The sequence below is a fragment of the Ailuropoda melanoleuca genome, chromosome 10, assembly GCF_002007445.2.
Source record: "Ailuropoda melanoleuca isolate Jingjing chromosome 10, ASM200744v2, whole genome shotgun sequence".
NCBI classification, from domain to species: Eukaryota; Metazoa; Chordata; class Mammalia; order Carnivora; family Ursidae; genus Ailuropoda; species Ailuropoda melanoleuca.
The window spans coordinates 67,184,194-67,201,946 of NC_048227.1; positions in this window are offsets into that span (position 1 = coordinate 67,184,194).

Genomic DNA, 17,753 nt, shown 5'->3' on the forward strand with positions numbered 1-17,753 from the left:
TTTTTATGAGATTGAGGGAATGTACCCTCTATCCCTACACTCTGAAGGGTTTTAATCAGGAAAAGATGCTGTGTTTTGTCAAATGCTTTTTGTGCATCAGTTGAGAGGGTCTCTTCTCTTATTAATGTGATCTATCACACTGATTGATTTGCGAATGTTGAAGCACCCTTGCATCCCAGGGATGAATCCCACCTGGTTGTGATGGATAATCCTTTTAAAGTACTGTTGGATCCTATTATCTAGGATCTTGTTGAGAATTTTGGCATCCGTATTCATCAGGGACATCGATCTGTAATTCTCCTTTTTGATGGGGTCTTTGCCTGGTTTGGGGATCAAGGTGATACTGGCTTCATAGAATGAGTTTGAAAGTTTTCCTTCTGTTCTTATTTTTTGAAACAGCTTCAGGAGAATAGGTATTATTTCTTCTTTGAATGTTTGGTAGAATTCCCCAGGGAATCCATCAGGTCCTGGACTGTTGTTTTTTGGCAGGTTTTTGATCACTGCTTCAATCTTTTTACTTGATATTGGCCTATTTAGGTTATCAGTCTCTTCCTCTTTCAGGCTTGGTAGTTTGTAAGTTTCCAGGAAGGCATCCCTTTCTTCCAGGTTGTTTAATTTATTGGCATATAGTTGTTGATAATAGTTTCTTTTTTTAATAATAATATTTTTTATTATATTATGTTAGTCACCATACAGTACATCCCTAGTTTTTGATGTAAAGTTCTATGATTCATTACTTGCGTGTAACACCCAGTGCACCACGCAATACGTGCCCTCCTTAATACCCATCACCAGCCTATCCCATTCCCCTACCCCCCTCCCCTCTGAAGCCCTGTTTGTGGACTCTGGGAAGCAAACTGATAATAGTTTCTAATGATTGTTTCTATTTCCTTGGTGTTGGTTGTGATATCTCCCCTTTCATTCATAATTTTATTAATTTAGGTCCTTTCTCTGTTCTTTTGAATAAGTGTGGCCAGTGGCTTATCGATCTTTTTAATTCTTTCAAAGAGCCAGCTTCTAGTTTTGTTGATCTGCTCTACTGTGCTACTGGTTTGTAATTCATTGATCTCTGCTCTAATCTTAATCAATTGTCTTCTCGTGCGTGGGTTTGGCCTGTTCTTTTGTTTCATCTCCAGCTGTTTAAGGTGTGAGTATAGTGTCTGTATTTTAGATTTTTCTGTTCTTTTGAGTGAGGCTTGAAATGCTATGTGTTTCCTCCTTAGGGCCACATTTGCAGTATCTCATAGGTTTTGAATCGATGTGTTTTCATTCTCATTGGTTCCATAAATTGCATAAGTTCTTCTTTAATTTTCTGGTTTACCCAAATATTCTTAAGCAGGATGGTCCTTAGCTTCCCAGAGTTTCTTCCAAATTTTTTCTTGTGATCGAGTTCCAGTTCCCATTGTGGTCTGAGAATATGCAGGGAATAATCTCAATCTTTTGGTATCGGTTGAGACCTGTTTTGTGACCCAGTATATGGTCTATTCTACAGAAAGTTCCATGGGTGTTCCAAAAGAATGAGTATTCTGTTGTTTTAGGGTGGAATGTTTTATATATCTAGGAGGTCCATCTGGTCCAGGGTGTCATTCAAACTCTTATTTCTTTGTTGATTTTCTGCTTAGATGATCTGTCTATTGCTGAGAGCAGAGTGTTGAGGTCCCCTACTATTAAACGTATTATTATCTATATGTCTGTTTATTCTGGTTAAGAGTTGGCTTGTGTATCTGGCTGCTCCCCTGTTGGGGGCATAGATATTTATAATTGTTAGATCCTCTTGTTGTATGTACCCTTTAAGAATAATACAGTATCCTCTGTATCTCTAACTACAGTCTTTAGCTTAAAATCTATCTATCTGATATAAGAATTGCTATCCCAGCTTTCTTTTGAGATCCATTGGCATGAAAAATGGTTCACCATCCCTTCACTTTCAGTCTGGATGTATCTTTAGGTTCAAAATGATTCTCTTGTAGACAGCATATGGATGGGTCATGTGTTTTTATCCAATCTGCAACCCTGGGACGTTTTATGGAAGCATTTAGGCCATTCACATTGAGAGTGATAATTGAGAGAGATGATTTTAATGTCCTCATGTTATCTATGAAGTCCTTGTTTCTATAGATTGTCTCTGTACATTTCTGTTCTGTATCTGGTCTTACTTCCATAGAACTCCCCTTAATATTTCTTGCAGGGCTGGCTTGGTGGTCACATATTCTTTCAGTTTCTGCCGGTTTTGGAAGCTCTTTGTCTCTCCATCCATTCTGAATGACAGCTTTGCTGGATACAGTATCTTTGGCTGCATGTTCCTCCTATTTAATACTCTGAATATGTCTTGCTAGCCCTTTCTGGCTTGCCAGGTCTCTGTAGACAGGTCTGACATTATTCTGATGTTTCTCCCTCTGTATGTAAGAGATCTCTTCCCCCTCACTGCTTTCGAGATTATTTCCTTGGATCTAAGATTTGCCAATTGTACTATTCTATGTCGTGGTGTTGGTCTGATCTCATTGATCTTGGGAGGGGTCCTTTCTGCCTCTTGGACATGAATGCTTGTTTCCTTCCCCAGATTAGGGAAATTCTCAGCTACGATTTGCTTAAATACATCTTCTAGACCTCTCTCTTTCTCAGCCCCCTCGGGGATCCCGATAATTCTGATATTGGAATGTTTCATTGTGTCAGTAATCTTCCTTAGCTTAGTTTCTTGAAATTGGGTTCTTTTTCCCCATGCCACCTCTTTTTCCTTCTCTTCTATCATCTCATCCTCTAACTCACTAATTCATTCTTCTGCCTCTTTTACCCTGGCCGTCAGAGCATCCAGTTTAGACTGCATTTCATTCATAGCATTTTTAATTTCCACCAGATTAGTTCTTATTTCAGCCCTTAGAGATTCTATATTTTCATTTATATTTTCCTCAAGTCTATACATCATCTTGATAATTGTTACTCTGAAATCCATTTCTGACATCTTGGTTATATCCATATCCATTAGTTCTGTGGCAGAGGCCACAGTCTCTGTTTCTTTCCTTTGTTGGGGGTTCCTCCTCTTTGTCATTCTGATGAGGTGTGGTTGTAGGAATATACAGAGTCCAAATTATTGGCCAGGACCCAAGCACGGTGCACCTGTTTTATAGGGATCTTAGGGATGTGGGCTTCTTGTTCTTTCAGCCTGCCTTCTGGGGGAGGGGCCTGCCTCTCTGATACTCAGGCAACCCTGCTTGGGCAGAGTTGCCCTGCCCTCTGTTGGCGGCGGGGGAATGATGGGCTTGTGAGAACCAGTTTTGGGGGGCTTTTGTTCTTGGCAGCTTTCCCTAACAGCTTTCTGTGTCTCTTCTGAGAGTCAGAGCAGCAGTGACCATATCCAAACCTCTGTCTTAGAACAGAGAGATCTCAGTCTGCTCTTCACTGAGTTCTCCAGACCACACTGACTCCATTTCTGTCTGTGCTGCTGAAAATGTGCAGTGTCCTGGTTGTATGTGCCCCACGGCTGCTCTCCCAGTCCTTGCTGTCACTGAGTTCCCTAACTCTATTATCATTTTCCCCCCTCTCTTTTTCAGCTTGATTTTTTCTGTTACTTAGTCCTCCAGGTCACTGATCTGTTCCGCTTCCTCTAGTCTATTCCATAAAGTCTGTTTTTAGTTTCAGTTATTGAGTTCTTCATCTCTGATTGGTTCTTTTTTATGTGTTCTATATCTTTGTTGAGGGTCTCACTGAGCTCCTCCACTCTTTTCTCAAGTCCAGTGCTATCTTTATGAGCATTAAATTCTCTACCAGACATATTACTTATTTCTGTTTCACTTAGCTTTCTTACTGTGATTTTGTTCTGTTCTTTCATTTGGGACATATCCCTCTGCCTCTTCATTTTGTCTAACTTTCCATGTCTGTTTCTCTGTGTTAGGAGGTCAGCTACGTCTCTTGCTTTTGAGGGTAATGACCTTATGAAGAAAAGGTCCTGTAGTGCCTTGCAGTGCAGTGTCCCCTGTTTACCAGAACCTGGTGCTCCAGGGGTGTCTCCTGTGTCTGTTGCTTGTGTCCTAATATTGTGGCTTTGCCACATTTCCTTCAGTTCAGTCATCTGCAGTGGCTCTCTTTGCCTGTTGTGGGCAGAGTTTGATCCCTGTGTCGGTGGTGGGTCAGTGTGAGTCAGACCAAGTGTTTTCCAGAGATGTAGTAGCAGTGTACTACAGGGTGCTTTCCCTGTGTTGTCCCTTCAAAAGCTTCCATTGGTGGGTAGGGCCAATAGTCAGTCTAGATGTCTGTCCCCAACTCACTGCTGAAGCCACAGTCAGGCTGGTGTGTGTGGTTATCTTTCTCTCCCCCCAGGCAGAAGTCACTTTGGAGTAGTGCTGGCCCCTGTCAGGGCTCTTGCACACTTCCAGGCTTGTGGCTCCACTTTGGATGTGCTCCAATGAAGTGTTTATTGGCGGGGGCAGATATGTAGGAGAATGTGGGGTGGGGGCACAGTGCTACCAAGCTCCACGCTGGTCTTCTGTGGCAGGGGACCTGTAGCCACTTGGGAAAACTGTGGAGGCCAGCCAGGTTGGAGGAGGTGGATCTGCAGAAGCCATGGAGTAGTGTAATGCTGTTAACCAGTTAAGTGGAGGGTGTTGTGCTGCATGGGATCCTGCAGCTTTCCATGTTTCTAGGTTGGGGAGGTGGGAGAGGGAAATGGCACTGCCTGCTTTTGTGTTCTTGAAGAGGTGTCTCAGTGATCCCTACCCTTCCCAGCTGAGGTTCTGAGATTAGTAAACAAATCTCCTTCCATATACCCCAGGTATTTTTTAAACTGCTACTTCTATGCTGTATCTCTGCTGTGCTGTGACCTTAAGGGGGGGAATCTGCCCTTCTGGCTCTCCTAGAGCTGAGGCTGCTGATTTTTAAATTTCTAGGTGTTAGGCCCCACTGATTGTTAGGCCCTTCTGGTTTTCAGAACCCAATGTTATGGGATTCGTTTCCCCAAGCCTGGAATTCTGGGTGTGTGGATCTGCTCCTCTCCCCTCTCTGCACCCACTGTTCCCTGTCTCCCACAGAGAGACCCATGGGTCCTTTTAGTTCCTGACTGTATCTCTGCCCTTCCTACCTCCTTGGCTGTGGCCTCTTGTTTACATTTAACTGTGGAGAGTCTGTTCTGCCAGTCTTTGGGTCATTTTCTGTGTTATTTATACTGATGTGGGTGTTGTTGTATCCATGGGACAAGGTGAGCTTAGGATCCTACTACTCTGCCATCTAACATGAAAGTCTCCCTGATTTAAAAAAAAATGAATTGTCCCATTTTTAAATTATCAGTAGAAAAACATGGCTCAACATGAACACAAACATATTTTGAACAGTAACTAACACATAAAGGTTATTAGGAAATTTATTAACTGAAAAATTAAATCAGTGACTTTTGCACAATAGGTAATTTGTTTTAGCATTGCCACACCGCAAATTGAATTTTAGTCTTCTAGAAAGACATTTTGTAGTTAAATTATACACCCAGAAGTCATGCAGCTCTAAGCAGATGCTTCAGGGATGCATGACTGAGGCTATTCTTTCACTATTGTGGACGATGTCAACAGCTGCTTTGAAAGTGTTCCAGCCAAAATTATTTCAGCTGTACTTTACAACATGGAGATCTGAAATTCCAGTAAAAAGTGATTTTAAGAGCTAAAGTAGATTCAATTAAAAGCAGCTTACTGAAGAAAATTTTCATTTTGCTTGAAATGAAATGGTCAGAGGAGGCAGCCATAACACAGGTTATCTCAGATTTCATGATTTGATGTCAATTCTGCTATTTCCAAAGCATATGGTTCTATCATCGGTTAGAAATATAAACTAGCAGCATTCCAAGTCTTGTCATTAGTATCTTGGCCAATTATAACCTTTTCCTGCTAGCCAAGAGCCTAGCTGAGAGAAATGGTATTTGAGGAACATTGTCTGAGGGACTTTTCACTCTTATATTCTCAATTCTTTTTTTTTTTAAAGATTTTTTTTTTTAAGATTTTATTTATTTATTCGACAGAGATAGAGACAGCCAGTGAGAGAGGGAACCAGAAGCAGGGGGAGTGGGAGAGGAAGAAGCAGGCTCATAGCAGAGGAGCCTGATGTGGGGCTCGATCCCGCAACACCAGGATCAAGCCCTGAGCCAAAGGCAGTTGCTTAAGCGCTGTGCCACCCAGGCGCCCCATAAGATTTTTTATTTATTTATGTGACAGACAGCCAGCAAGAGAGGGAACACAGCAGGGGAGTGGGAGAGGAAGAAGCAGGCTCCCAGCGGAGGAGCCCGATGTGGGACTCGATCCCGGAATGCCGGGATCACTCCCTGAGCCAAAGGCAGACGCCTAACGACTGCGCTACCCAGGCGCCCCTTATATTCTCAATTCTATCCAAGGATCAAGTTATACGCTAGAAAGCTGCTATTTAGTCTGGAACTTTTTGTGGAATTTCTTACATTGAGTTATTCTTAAGTACTATAATTTTCCTTTTTATCAAAATTTACATAAAGAAAACAGCTTTGTGAAATTCACCTGTTTTATTGTAATAATAGAGAATTCCATTTGCTGCTTTATCCAGTTGTCTCTTATAATGAAGTTCTGTGAAAATTCCTTCTACAATTCAGTTATGAAAACTTTTTCTCCTCCCTTAAAGCCTTCCTTTTTTCTAATAATAAGAATCAAATAGCCATATATCTTTTCAGTCTAGTTTAAAGATGCATCAGGCAAGCACTGAATTTTAAGGCATTATGTTGGCCTTCAACTACATGTCTCTATTCTTTCAGTTAGTCCTGATTTTCTACAATTTAATTAGTAACTTTTCCTCTCTCTCTCTATAGATAGAGCACAAGCGGAGGGTGGGGAGAGGGAGAGAGAGAGAATCTTAAGCAGGATCCCCAATAGGGGGCTCGATCTCAGGACCCTGAGATCATGACCTGAGCCCAAATCTAGAGTCAGACACTTAAAACCATCTGAGCCATTCAGGTGCCCTTAATTAGTAACTTTAATAAAGAATATTTTTATTGTATGTCTCCTTTTTTTAAAGATTTTATTTGGGGGGGGGAGAGAGAAAGAGAGAGAAAGTGCGAGCACACAAGCACAAGCCAGGGGGTTGGGAGGGAGGGCCAGAGGGAGAAGCAAACTCCTTGTTGAGCATGGAGCCCAATGTGGGGCTCAATCCCTGGACCTTGTGATCATGACCTGAGCCAAAGGCAGGACCTTAACTGACTGAGCCACCCAGGTGCCCCTTTATGTCTTCTTTGTAGTCACTTTTAATTTTTTTTAAATGAAGCAGTGTATGTATATATATTATGCGTATATATAAATGAAATATAAAATAACAATGAATTTAGAATGTAAAGAATTTCTGTGTATGTATTACCACAAATGTGTGAACATGTAGACACACACAGAGTCAGTTTCTTTTAAATATACAGACCTATTTCATTTAATTCATTTTATAACCAACTAAGAGTTTGGCATTGTACCAGAAAGGAAAGACCCAAAATAAATTACACGGTCATTGACTTTAAGACCATCAGGGGAGACAGAAAACATACCTTTGCTCTTATACCACCTTTTAATGGGGCTAACCTGGACTATTCTGTTTAATACTGCACCGTGCCCATCTTTTCTCACCCCTTGCACTGATACCCTACCATCCGTTTCTCTTTTCTATATCACTTATCACTTTCTAACCATCAGTGGATTTATTATGTTTATTGTCCATTGTCCATTTCCCTTGATTCTAATCTAACTTCCAGGAGGACAGAGATATTTGTACATTTTGTTCAATGACCTATTTATTCCAACCGCCTTAAGGAATGCCTGGCACATAGTAGCCACGTAGTATTTGAATAATTGTAATACAGTTGCTATGGGTACACATAGAAAAGAATGCCTGGTTCATTGTAAGGGCATGAAAAAAAACTTCCATTGAGGGAGTGACAAAAGAGTTCTGTAGGTGGCAACGGAAAGGTATTTCAGGCACAAGCCCAGAAAACTCATGGATAAGAAGGTCAATGCATGGTAATACGGAAGGTAGAACCCATGGGTTGGTCTGCACATGACCTTCTACCATCTGAGGTAATCTTCAGTCCTTCCTCTCCTCTTCTCCGACTATATAGTCCAAGCAGCTTCAGTTCAAATGCGGAGACTGAAACATATGCTGAGGCACCAAAGGACAGAACATCATGTAGAAAATGGTATGTAGGGAAAAGGAATGAATCTTTAAATATTTTTATACAGAAAACAATGCAGAGTCACTGGGATAGTACTATACTACTACTTAGGGGTTGTTTGTTTTAAATTAATTGATTGAGCGGCACCTGGGTGGCTCAGTCAGTTAAGTGATTCTTGGTTTTGGCTCAGGTCGTGATCTCATGGGTCGTGAGATCGTGCCCCACACGTGGACTCTGTGCTCAGCAGGAAGTGTCCACTTGGGGATTCTCTCCCTCTGCCCTCCCCCCACTCATATGTACGTTCTCTCTTTCTCTCTCTCTCAAATAAAATATATCTGTAAAAAAATTGATTGAAATTGAAGTGTGATTTTCATATAACATTAGTTTCAGGCATACAACATCAAGGATTTGATATTTGTATATATTGTGAAATGATCACCACAGTAAGTCTAACATCTGTCATCTTACGTAGTTACAAAAATTTATTTTCTTGGAACTTTTATTTACTTTTTTTCTCCAAATTTTAAATTCTAGTTAATTAACACATGGTAAAAATTGGTTTCAGGTGTAGAACTTAGTGATTCATCACTTACATAATACACCCAGTGCTTAACACAAGTGACCCTCCTTAATACCTATCACCCAAGTAGCCCATAGCCTTCCCACCTCTCCTACAGCAGCCCTTAGTTTGTTCTCTATAATTAAGAGTTTATGGCTTGCTTCCTTCTTTTTTTTTTCCTCTTCCCTATGTTCATCTGTTTTGTTTTTTATATTCCACATATGAGTGAAATCATATGGTATTTGTCTTTCTCTGACTGACTTATCTCAATTAGCGTAATAAACTCTAGCTCCATCCACGTCATTGCAAATGGCAAGACTTCATTCTTTTTGATGGCTGAGTAATATTGGAATATCTATATATCTATGTATAGATATATAACCTTTATCCATTCATCAGTCAGTGGATATTTGTGTTCTTTCTATATTTCGGCTATTGTTGATAGTGCTGCTATAAACATCAGGGCGCATGTCCCCTCCAAATCAGTATTTTTGTGTCCTTTGGGTAAATGCCTAGTAGTGCAGTTGCTAGGCCATAGGGTAGTTCTAGTTTTAACTTTTTGAGGAACCTCCATACTGTGTTCCAGAGTGGCCGCACCAGTTTGCATTCCCACCAACAGTGTATGAGGGTTCCGTTATCTCCGCATTCTTGCCAACATCTGTTGTTTTCTGTGCTGTTAATTTTAGCCATTCTGACTGGTGTGAGGTGGTATCTCATTGTGGTTTTGAATTGTATTTCCCTGATGGGGGGTGATGTTGAGCACCATCCATTTCATGTATCTGTTACCCATCTCTGTGTCTTCTTTGGAAAAATACCTGTTCGTATATTCTACCTATTTCTTAACTGGATAATTTATTTTTGGGTTGTTGAGTTTGCTAAGTTCTTTACAGATTTTGGATATTAACCCTTTATCAGATATGTCATTTGCAAATATCTTCTCCCATTCTGTAGGTTGTGTTTTAGTTTTGTTGATTGTTTCCTTTGTTGTGCAGAACCTTTTTATCTTGATAAAGTCCCAATAGTTTTTTTACTTTTGTTTCCCTTGTCTCTGGAGATGTGTCTAATAAGAAGTTGCTCCAGCTAAGGTCAGAGAGGTTGCTGCCTGTGTTCTTCTCTAGGTTTTTGATAGTTTCCTCTCTCACATTTAGGTTTTTCATCTATTCTGAATTTATTTTTGTGTATGGTGTAAGAAAGTGTTATAGTCTGAGTCTTTTGTATGTTGCTGTCTTGTTTTCCCAACAACATTTGTTGAAGAGACTGTCTTTTATTCATTGGATATTCTCTCTTTCTTTGTCGAAGGTTAGTTGACCATATAGTTGAGAGTCCATTTCTGGGTTTTCTATTCTGTTCCATTGATCTGTGTGTCTGTTTTGGTGCCAGTACCATACTGTCTTGATAACTACAGATTTGTAATAGAGCTTGAAGTCTGGAATTGTGATGCCTCTTGCTTTGCTTTTCTTTTTCAATATTGCTTTGGCTATTTGAGGTCTTTTGTGGTCCCATACAAATTTTAGGATTGTTTGTTCTAACTCTGTGAAAAATACTAGTGGCATTTCTTTTTTTTTCTTTTTTTTTCTTAGATTTTATTTATTTATTTTAGAGAGAGCAGGGGGAGGGGCAGAAGGAGAGAATCTCAAGCAGACTCCACAGTGAGCATGGAACCTGACGTTGGGCTCAATCTCACAACTCTGAGATCATGACCTGAGCTGAAATAAAACATCAGATGCTTAACTGACTGAGCCACCCCGGCGCCCCAAATGCTGGTGGTATTTTGATAGGGATTGCATTAAATGTATAGATTGCTTTGGGTAGTATGGACATTTAAACAATATTTGTTCTTCCAATCCATGAGCATGGAATGCTTTTCCATTTCTTTGTGTCCTCTTCAATGTCTTTCATTAGTGTTCTACAGTTTTCAGAGGACAGATCTTTACCTCTTTGCCTAGGTTTATTCCTAGGTATCTTAGGGTTTTTGGTGCACTTGTAAATGGGATTAATTCCTTGATTTTTCTTCAATACTGGTGTATAGAAATGCAACAGATTTCAGTACATTGATTTTATAGCCTGCGACTTTGCTGAATTTGTGTATCAGTTCTAGTAATTTTTGGTGGAGTTTTTTTGGTTTTCTACAGAGTATCATGTCATCTGCAAATAGTGAAAGTTTGACTTATTCCTCACCTGTTTGAATGCCTTTTAGTTGGTTTTGTTGTCTGATTGCTGAGGCTAGGACTTCCAGTACTATGTTAAGTAGCAATGGTGAGAGTGGAAATCCCTGTCATATTCTTGACCATAGAGGAAAAACTCTCAGTATTTCCCCATTGAGGATGATATTAGCTGTGGGTCTTTTGAATATGGCCTTTATGATGTTGAGGTATGTTCCCTCTATCTCTACTTTGTTGAGGGTTTTTATCAAGAATCGATGCTATATTTTGTCAGATGGTTTTCCTGAATCTATTGAGAGGATCTGGTTCTTATCCCTTCTTTTATTAATATGGTGTATCATGTTGATTGATTTGCAAATGTTGAACCACTCCTGCTGTCCAGGAATAAATTCCACTTGATCATGGTGAATAATTCTCAAACTGTTCCAAAAAATAGAAATGGAAGTAAAATTTCCAAACTCCTTCTATAAGGGCAACATTACCTTGATTCCAAAACCAGGCAAAGACCCCACTAAAAAGGAGAATTACAGGCCAATTTTTCCCTGATGAACATGGATGCAAAAATTCTCAACAAGATACTAACAAATCAAATATTATGATAACTTTTAAGATCTCTCAGCAACATTAAAATATGCAATACGGTATTATTAACTATAGTCACCATGCTGTACATTACATCCCCATGACTTACTTATTTTATAACTGGAAGTTCTCACCTTTTGAGCTCCTTCACCCATTTCTCTCCCTCCACACCACCTTCTCCACCCTTCTGCCTCTTGCAATCACCAATCTGTTCTCTGTATCTGTGAGCTGGGTTTTGGTTTTTGTTTTTGCTATTTCAGATTCTATACATAAGTGAGATCATGTGGTATTTGTCTTTTCCTATCCAACTTATTTCACTTAACATAATGCCCTGGAAGTCCATCCATGCTGTGACAAATGACAAGATTTCATTCCTTTTTATGGTTGAATAATATTCTGTTGTGTATTGTGTGTGTGTGTGTGTACACATGTATGTACACACAATGTTTTCTTTATCCATTCACCCATGGATGGAGAGTAGGTTGTTTCCATGTCTGGGCTATTGTAAATAATGCTGCAGTGAACATGAGGGGTGCATATATCTTTTTGACTTCATGTTTTTATTTCTTTTGGATAAACACCCGAGTGGAATTGTTGTATTATATGATAGCTCTATTTTCCATTTTTTTTGAGGAATCTCCATACCATTTCCATAGTGGCTGCACCAGTTTACATTCCTAACAACAGTGCATGAGGGTTCCCTTTTCTCCACATCTATGCCAGCACTTTCTATTTCTTGTCTTGTTGATAATAGCCATTCTGACTTGTGTGAGGTGATATCTCCTTGTCCTTTTGTTTTGCCTATCCCTGATGATTGGTGGTGTTGAGCAGCTTTTCCTGTGTCTTGGCCATTTGAATGTCTTTGGGAAAATGTCTATTCAGATTCTCTGCCCATTTTTTTTTAAAGATTTTATTTATTTATTCGACAGAGATAGAGACAGCCAGCGAGAGAGGGAACACAAGCAGGGGGAGTGGGAGAGGAAGAAGCAGGCTCATAGCGGAGGAACCTGATGCGGGGCTCGATCCCACAACGCCGGGATCGCGCCCTGAGCCAAAGGCAAACGCCTAACTGCTGTGCCACCCAGGCGCCCCTCTCTGCCCATTTTTAAATCAGATTGTCCACTTTTTTTCTACTATTGAGTTGTACGAATTCTTTATATATTTTGACTGTTAGCCCATTATCAGCTATATGATTTGCATTTATTTTCTCCCATTCAGTAGGTTGCCTTTTGTTTTGTTGATGGGTCTCCTTTGCTGTGCAGAAGCTTTTTAGTTTGATATAATCCACTTTTTTGCTTTTATTGCTTCTTTTTTAAAAAATATGATAAAATATATATATAACATAAAATTTATCTTTCTAATGAGTGTACAATTCATTGGTATTAAGTATATTCACAATGTTATGCAACCATCACCACTATTGATCTCTGGAATTTTTTATCATCTCAAACAAAGTCTGTACCCATTAAACAATAACTCTCTTTTACCTCCTTCCCTTTATTCCTGGCAACCTCTGATCTTCTTTCTGTCATTATGAATCTGTCTTTTCTAGGTTATTCACATAAGTGGAATCATACAATATTTGTTCTTTCGTCTGGCTTATTTCACCTAGCGTATTTTCAGGATTCATCTGTGTTGTAGCATATGTCAGATTTCACTCCTATTTAAGGCTGAGTAATATTCCATTATATGTATATAGCACATTCCATTATTGTAAGATAGTAGAAAATATATATATTGGTCTCTGCCCCCAATTCCTGGGCACAAAGCTCCTAAAACCCTTGTAATTTCCTAAGTTATAAGAACACTAGGGGCAATCTTGTTGTTGTTGTTTAGATTTTATTCATTTATTTGACAGAGAGAGAGAGAGAGTACAAGCAAGGGGAGTGGCAGGGAGAGGGAGAAACAGGCTCCCGCTGAGCAGAGAGCCCAATGTGGGGCTCAATCCCAGGACCCTGGGATCATGACCTGAGCCGAAGGCAGACGTTTAACCGACTAAGCCACCCAGGCGTCCCAAAGGGCAATCTTGTTTTAATACTTGGTTTTTTACAACATCCCTGATATAGGGCTCCTAAAACTCTTCTAAATTCCTCAGTGATAAGAGCACTAGGAGCATCTTTTGTTCTAGCGAGGTACCTCTAGGTAGGCTCCTGGATAGGGGCCTTCACCAGAAAGACTAAGCCATGATTAGAGTCTTAGAATTTTCATCCTTACCTCTCTCCTCTAGAGAGGCAAAAGGGGCTGGAAATGACATTAATAATTAATCATCCCTATGTGAGGAAGCCTCCATAAAATCCCAAAAGTAGGGGGTTCAGAAAGCTTCCAGGTTTGCGAACACAACCATACTGGGAGGATGATACACCCCAACTCCATGGGGACAAAAGCTCCTTCATTCAGGAACATCTGAGACCTTACCCTACACATCGCTTCATCTGGCTGTTTACTCATTATCATATCTTTCGATAATCTGGTAGATGTGTTTCCCTGAGTTCAGCGAGCCACTTTGGCAAATTAACTGAACCCAGGGTCATTAGAACCTCCAATCTATAGCTGATTGGTCAGAAGCACAGGTGATAACCTGGAGCTGCAGCTGGCTTCTGAAATGTGTGTATGTGTGTGGGGCAGTGGGTAGGAACAGTCTGTGGGATGAAACCCTGAAGCTGTGGGATCCAGTGCTGTCTCTGGGTAGGTAGTATCAGGATTGAGTTAAATTGTAGGACACTCAGCTGGTGTCAGAGACTTGCTAGTTGTCGGGGGGAGAAAACAGCTACACATTTGTTGGCCAGAAGTGTCAGAAATAAATGTTTTGCCTGTGTAGTACAGGAGATACACAGGAGATAGACTGAATTAGGTATTTCCCTACAACAGAGGTAAAGACTGAGTTTTTTATTTTAGTTATCCATTCATCTGTTCATGGATATTTTGATATTTTCCACCTTGTGGCTATTGTGAATAATGGTGACCATTGGTGTGACCAATTGGTCTGCAGGGATCAGTTCGTGTTGCTGCTTTCAATTTTTTCTACATGTCGAATAACTGAATCATATGATAATTCTCTTTAGTTTTTTGAGGAACAGCCAAACTATTTTCCATAGTGGCTATATCGATTTACATTCATACCAGCAGTGCAAAAGTGTTCCAGTTTCTCAACATCCTTGCCAAACTTATCCCTCCCACATTTTTTTTCTTTTTTTAAATTCCAGTGTAGTTAACATACAGTATTATATTAATTTTAGGTGTACAGTATAGTGTTTCAAGAATTCTGTACATTACTCAGTGCCCATCAAGATAAGTGCACTCTTAATCCCCTTCATCTCTTCCCCCTCCCACCTCCTCTCTGGTAACCATCAGTTTGTTCTCTATAGTAAAGGGTCTGGTTTTTTTTTGTTTCTTTTTTTCTCTTTGTTTTGTTTCTTAAATCCCACGTATGAGTGAAACAATATGGTGTTTGTATTTCTATGATGTATTTCACTTAGCATTATACTCTTTTGCTCCATCCATGTTGTTGCAAATGGCAAGCTTTCATTACTTTTCATGGCTGAATACTATTCCATTGTACATATATATACACCACCTCTTCTTCACCCATTCATTTGTGGATGGATATTTGGGCTGCTTCCATAGTTTATCTATTACAAATTATGCTGCAATAAACAGTGATAGTTCTATATTTAACTTTTTGAAAAACCTCCAGATTGGTTTCCACTGCACAAGTTTGCATTCCAACCAACAGTGTAAGAGAGGCCCTTTTCTCCACATCCTCCCCAAAGCTTGTTTTTTGTGTTTTTGATTTTAGCAATTCTGACAGGTGTGAGGTGATATCTCATTGTGGTTTTTATTTGTTTCCTCCTGACAATGAGTGGTGTTGAGCATCTTTTCATGTGTCTGTTGGCCATCCGTGTATCTTCTTTGGAGAAATGTTTGTTCATGTCTCCTGCTGTTTTTAAAATTGGATTATTTGGGTGTTTTTGTTCAGCTGTATAAGTTATACACACACACACACACACACACACACACACACACACATACACTTTGGGGGGACTCAGAGTGAGAGAGAAAATCTCCAGCAGGCTCCACACCCAGTGTAGAACACAACATGGGGCTCAGTCTTACAACTGTGAGATCGTGACCTGAGCCAAAATCAAGAGTCTGATCCAACCGAGCCACCCAGTTCTTTATATATTTTGGTTACTAACCCTTTATCAGATACATAATTTTCATATATCTTCTCCCATTTAGGAGCTTTTTATTTTGATGTACTCTCAGTAGTTTATTTTTGCTTTTGTTTCCTTTGCCTCAGGAGACATAGCTAGAAAAATGTTACAACTGATGTCAGAGAAATTACTGCTTGTACTCTTTTCTAGTGTTTTTATGACTTCAGGTCTCATATTTAGGTCCTTAATCCATTTTGAATTCATTTTCACATATGATGTAATAAAATGGTCCAGTTTCATTGTTTTGCATGTAGCAGTTGTTTTCCCAACACCATTTGTTGAAGAGACTGTCTTTTTCCCATTGCATATTCTTTTCTGCTTTGTCAAAGATTAATTGATCATTTAAGTGTAGATTTATTTTTGGGCTCTCTATTCTGTGCCATTGATCTATGTGTCTGTTTTTGTGCCAGTACCATATTGGTTTGATTACTACAGCTTTGTGGTTTAACTTGAAATCCAGAATTGTGATACCTCTAGCTTTGTTGTTTTTGTTTTCAAGATTGCTTAGGGTATTTGTGGTCTTTTGTGATTCTATACAATTGTGGGATTGTTCTAGTTCTGTTAAGAATGCTGTTGGTATTTTAATAGGAATTACATTGAATCTGTAGATTGGGTAGTATGGATATTTTAATAATATTTGTTCCTTCAATCCATGAATATGGGCTATCTTTCCATTTGTTTGTGGCCCTCCCACCTTTTTAAAATAAAAGCCATCCTGATGGGTATGAAGTGGTGTCTCATTGTGGTTTTGACTTGACTTTTCTAGTGACTAATGATGTTGAGCATCTTTTCATGTATTTATTGGCCATTTGTATATATTCTTTGGAGAAATGTTTAAGTCCTTTGCCCATTTTTGAATTGGGTTTTTTTTTTTGTTGTTGTTGTTGAGTCTTAGTAGTTTATTTATATGTTCTTGATATTAATCCCTTATCACAAATATGCTTTGTGATTTTTTCTCCATTTTGGGGGATTGCCCTTTCACTTCGTTCATAATGCCTTTGATGTACAAACGCTTTGAATATTGATGAAGTCCAGTTTATCTGTTCTTTTGTTACCTATGCTTTTGGTGTCATAGCCAAGAAATCATTGCCCAATCTAATGCCATGAAGGTTGACCCTATGTTTTCTTCTAAGAGTTGTATAAATTTAGTTCTTAAATTTGAGTCTTTGATTCAATTTGTGTTAGTTTTTGTATATGACATAAGGTAATGGTGCATCTTCATTTTTTTTTCCTTGTTGCTATCTGCTTTTCCCAGTGCCATTTGTTGAAAAAAACTGTCCTTTTCCCACTGAATGATCTTGGCATCCTTATCAAAAATCATTTGACCATGTTTGTGAGAGTTTATTTCTGGGCTATTTTATTTCAAACGGATTTTGACTAATAAAGGTAAACTTATATTGTTAAAAATAAATATAACTACATTCAGAAAATTAGATATTATATTTCAGGGATTACCAGAGGTGGTTGATATGCAGTAATCTTCCAAACCAAAATTAATATGGTGTAATGCATTTTCATAGTGGCATCATGTCATAGGGAATGTTAGAAAGTTTGTGATAACATGAAAGAAGTTATGCATATCATTATGTTCAAAGAATATGTCTGTGGCAAAATATGCTATTCATTTTGTTAGATAAAATAAGTTTTCCACTTCATATGTAAAAATAATACTTAAGAGACTTCTATGGATAATTTTTAGTTGGGTCTAAAATAAGATACTTCTTTCAATATTTTTTATATGCTTTTATCATTAATACATTCTTAGGATCTGAATACTTAACTCAGAAACTTGTTTGTGATATCTTTCCAAATATCTATTTGAATTGTTTTTCTTACAAAATTTTGCATATGGCTTCCGTGGACATGAATAAAGTCTCTCCAACCATGTTATATTATTAATTTTTCTTTCTTCATCCCCTAATCCTACATATGTTCTTTGTGATTCTCCCCTTAGGGCCTGTCTCTTCATTCCAGATTTAAAATTAGAGTGTTGGGAAAAAGCTAAGAGCTAAAAACGTACTGTTTGGTGATGAAAAGCCTTAAGTAAATACGTCAAGATACTGTGTTAGGAACAAAAACAAGAGTTTTAA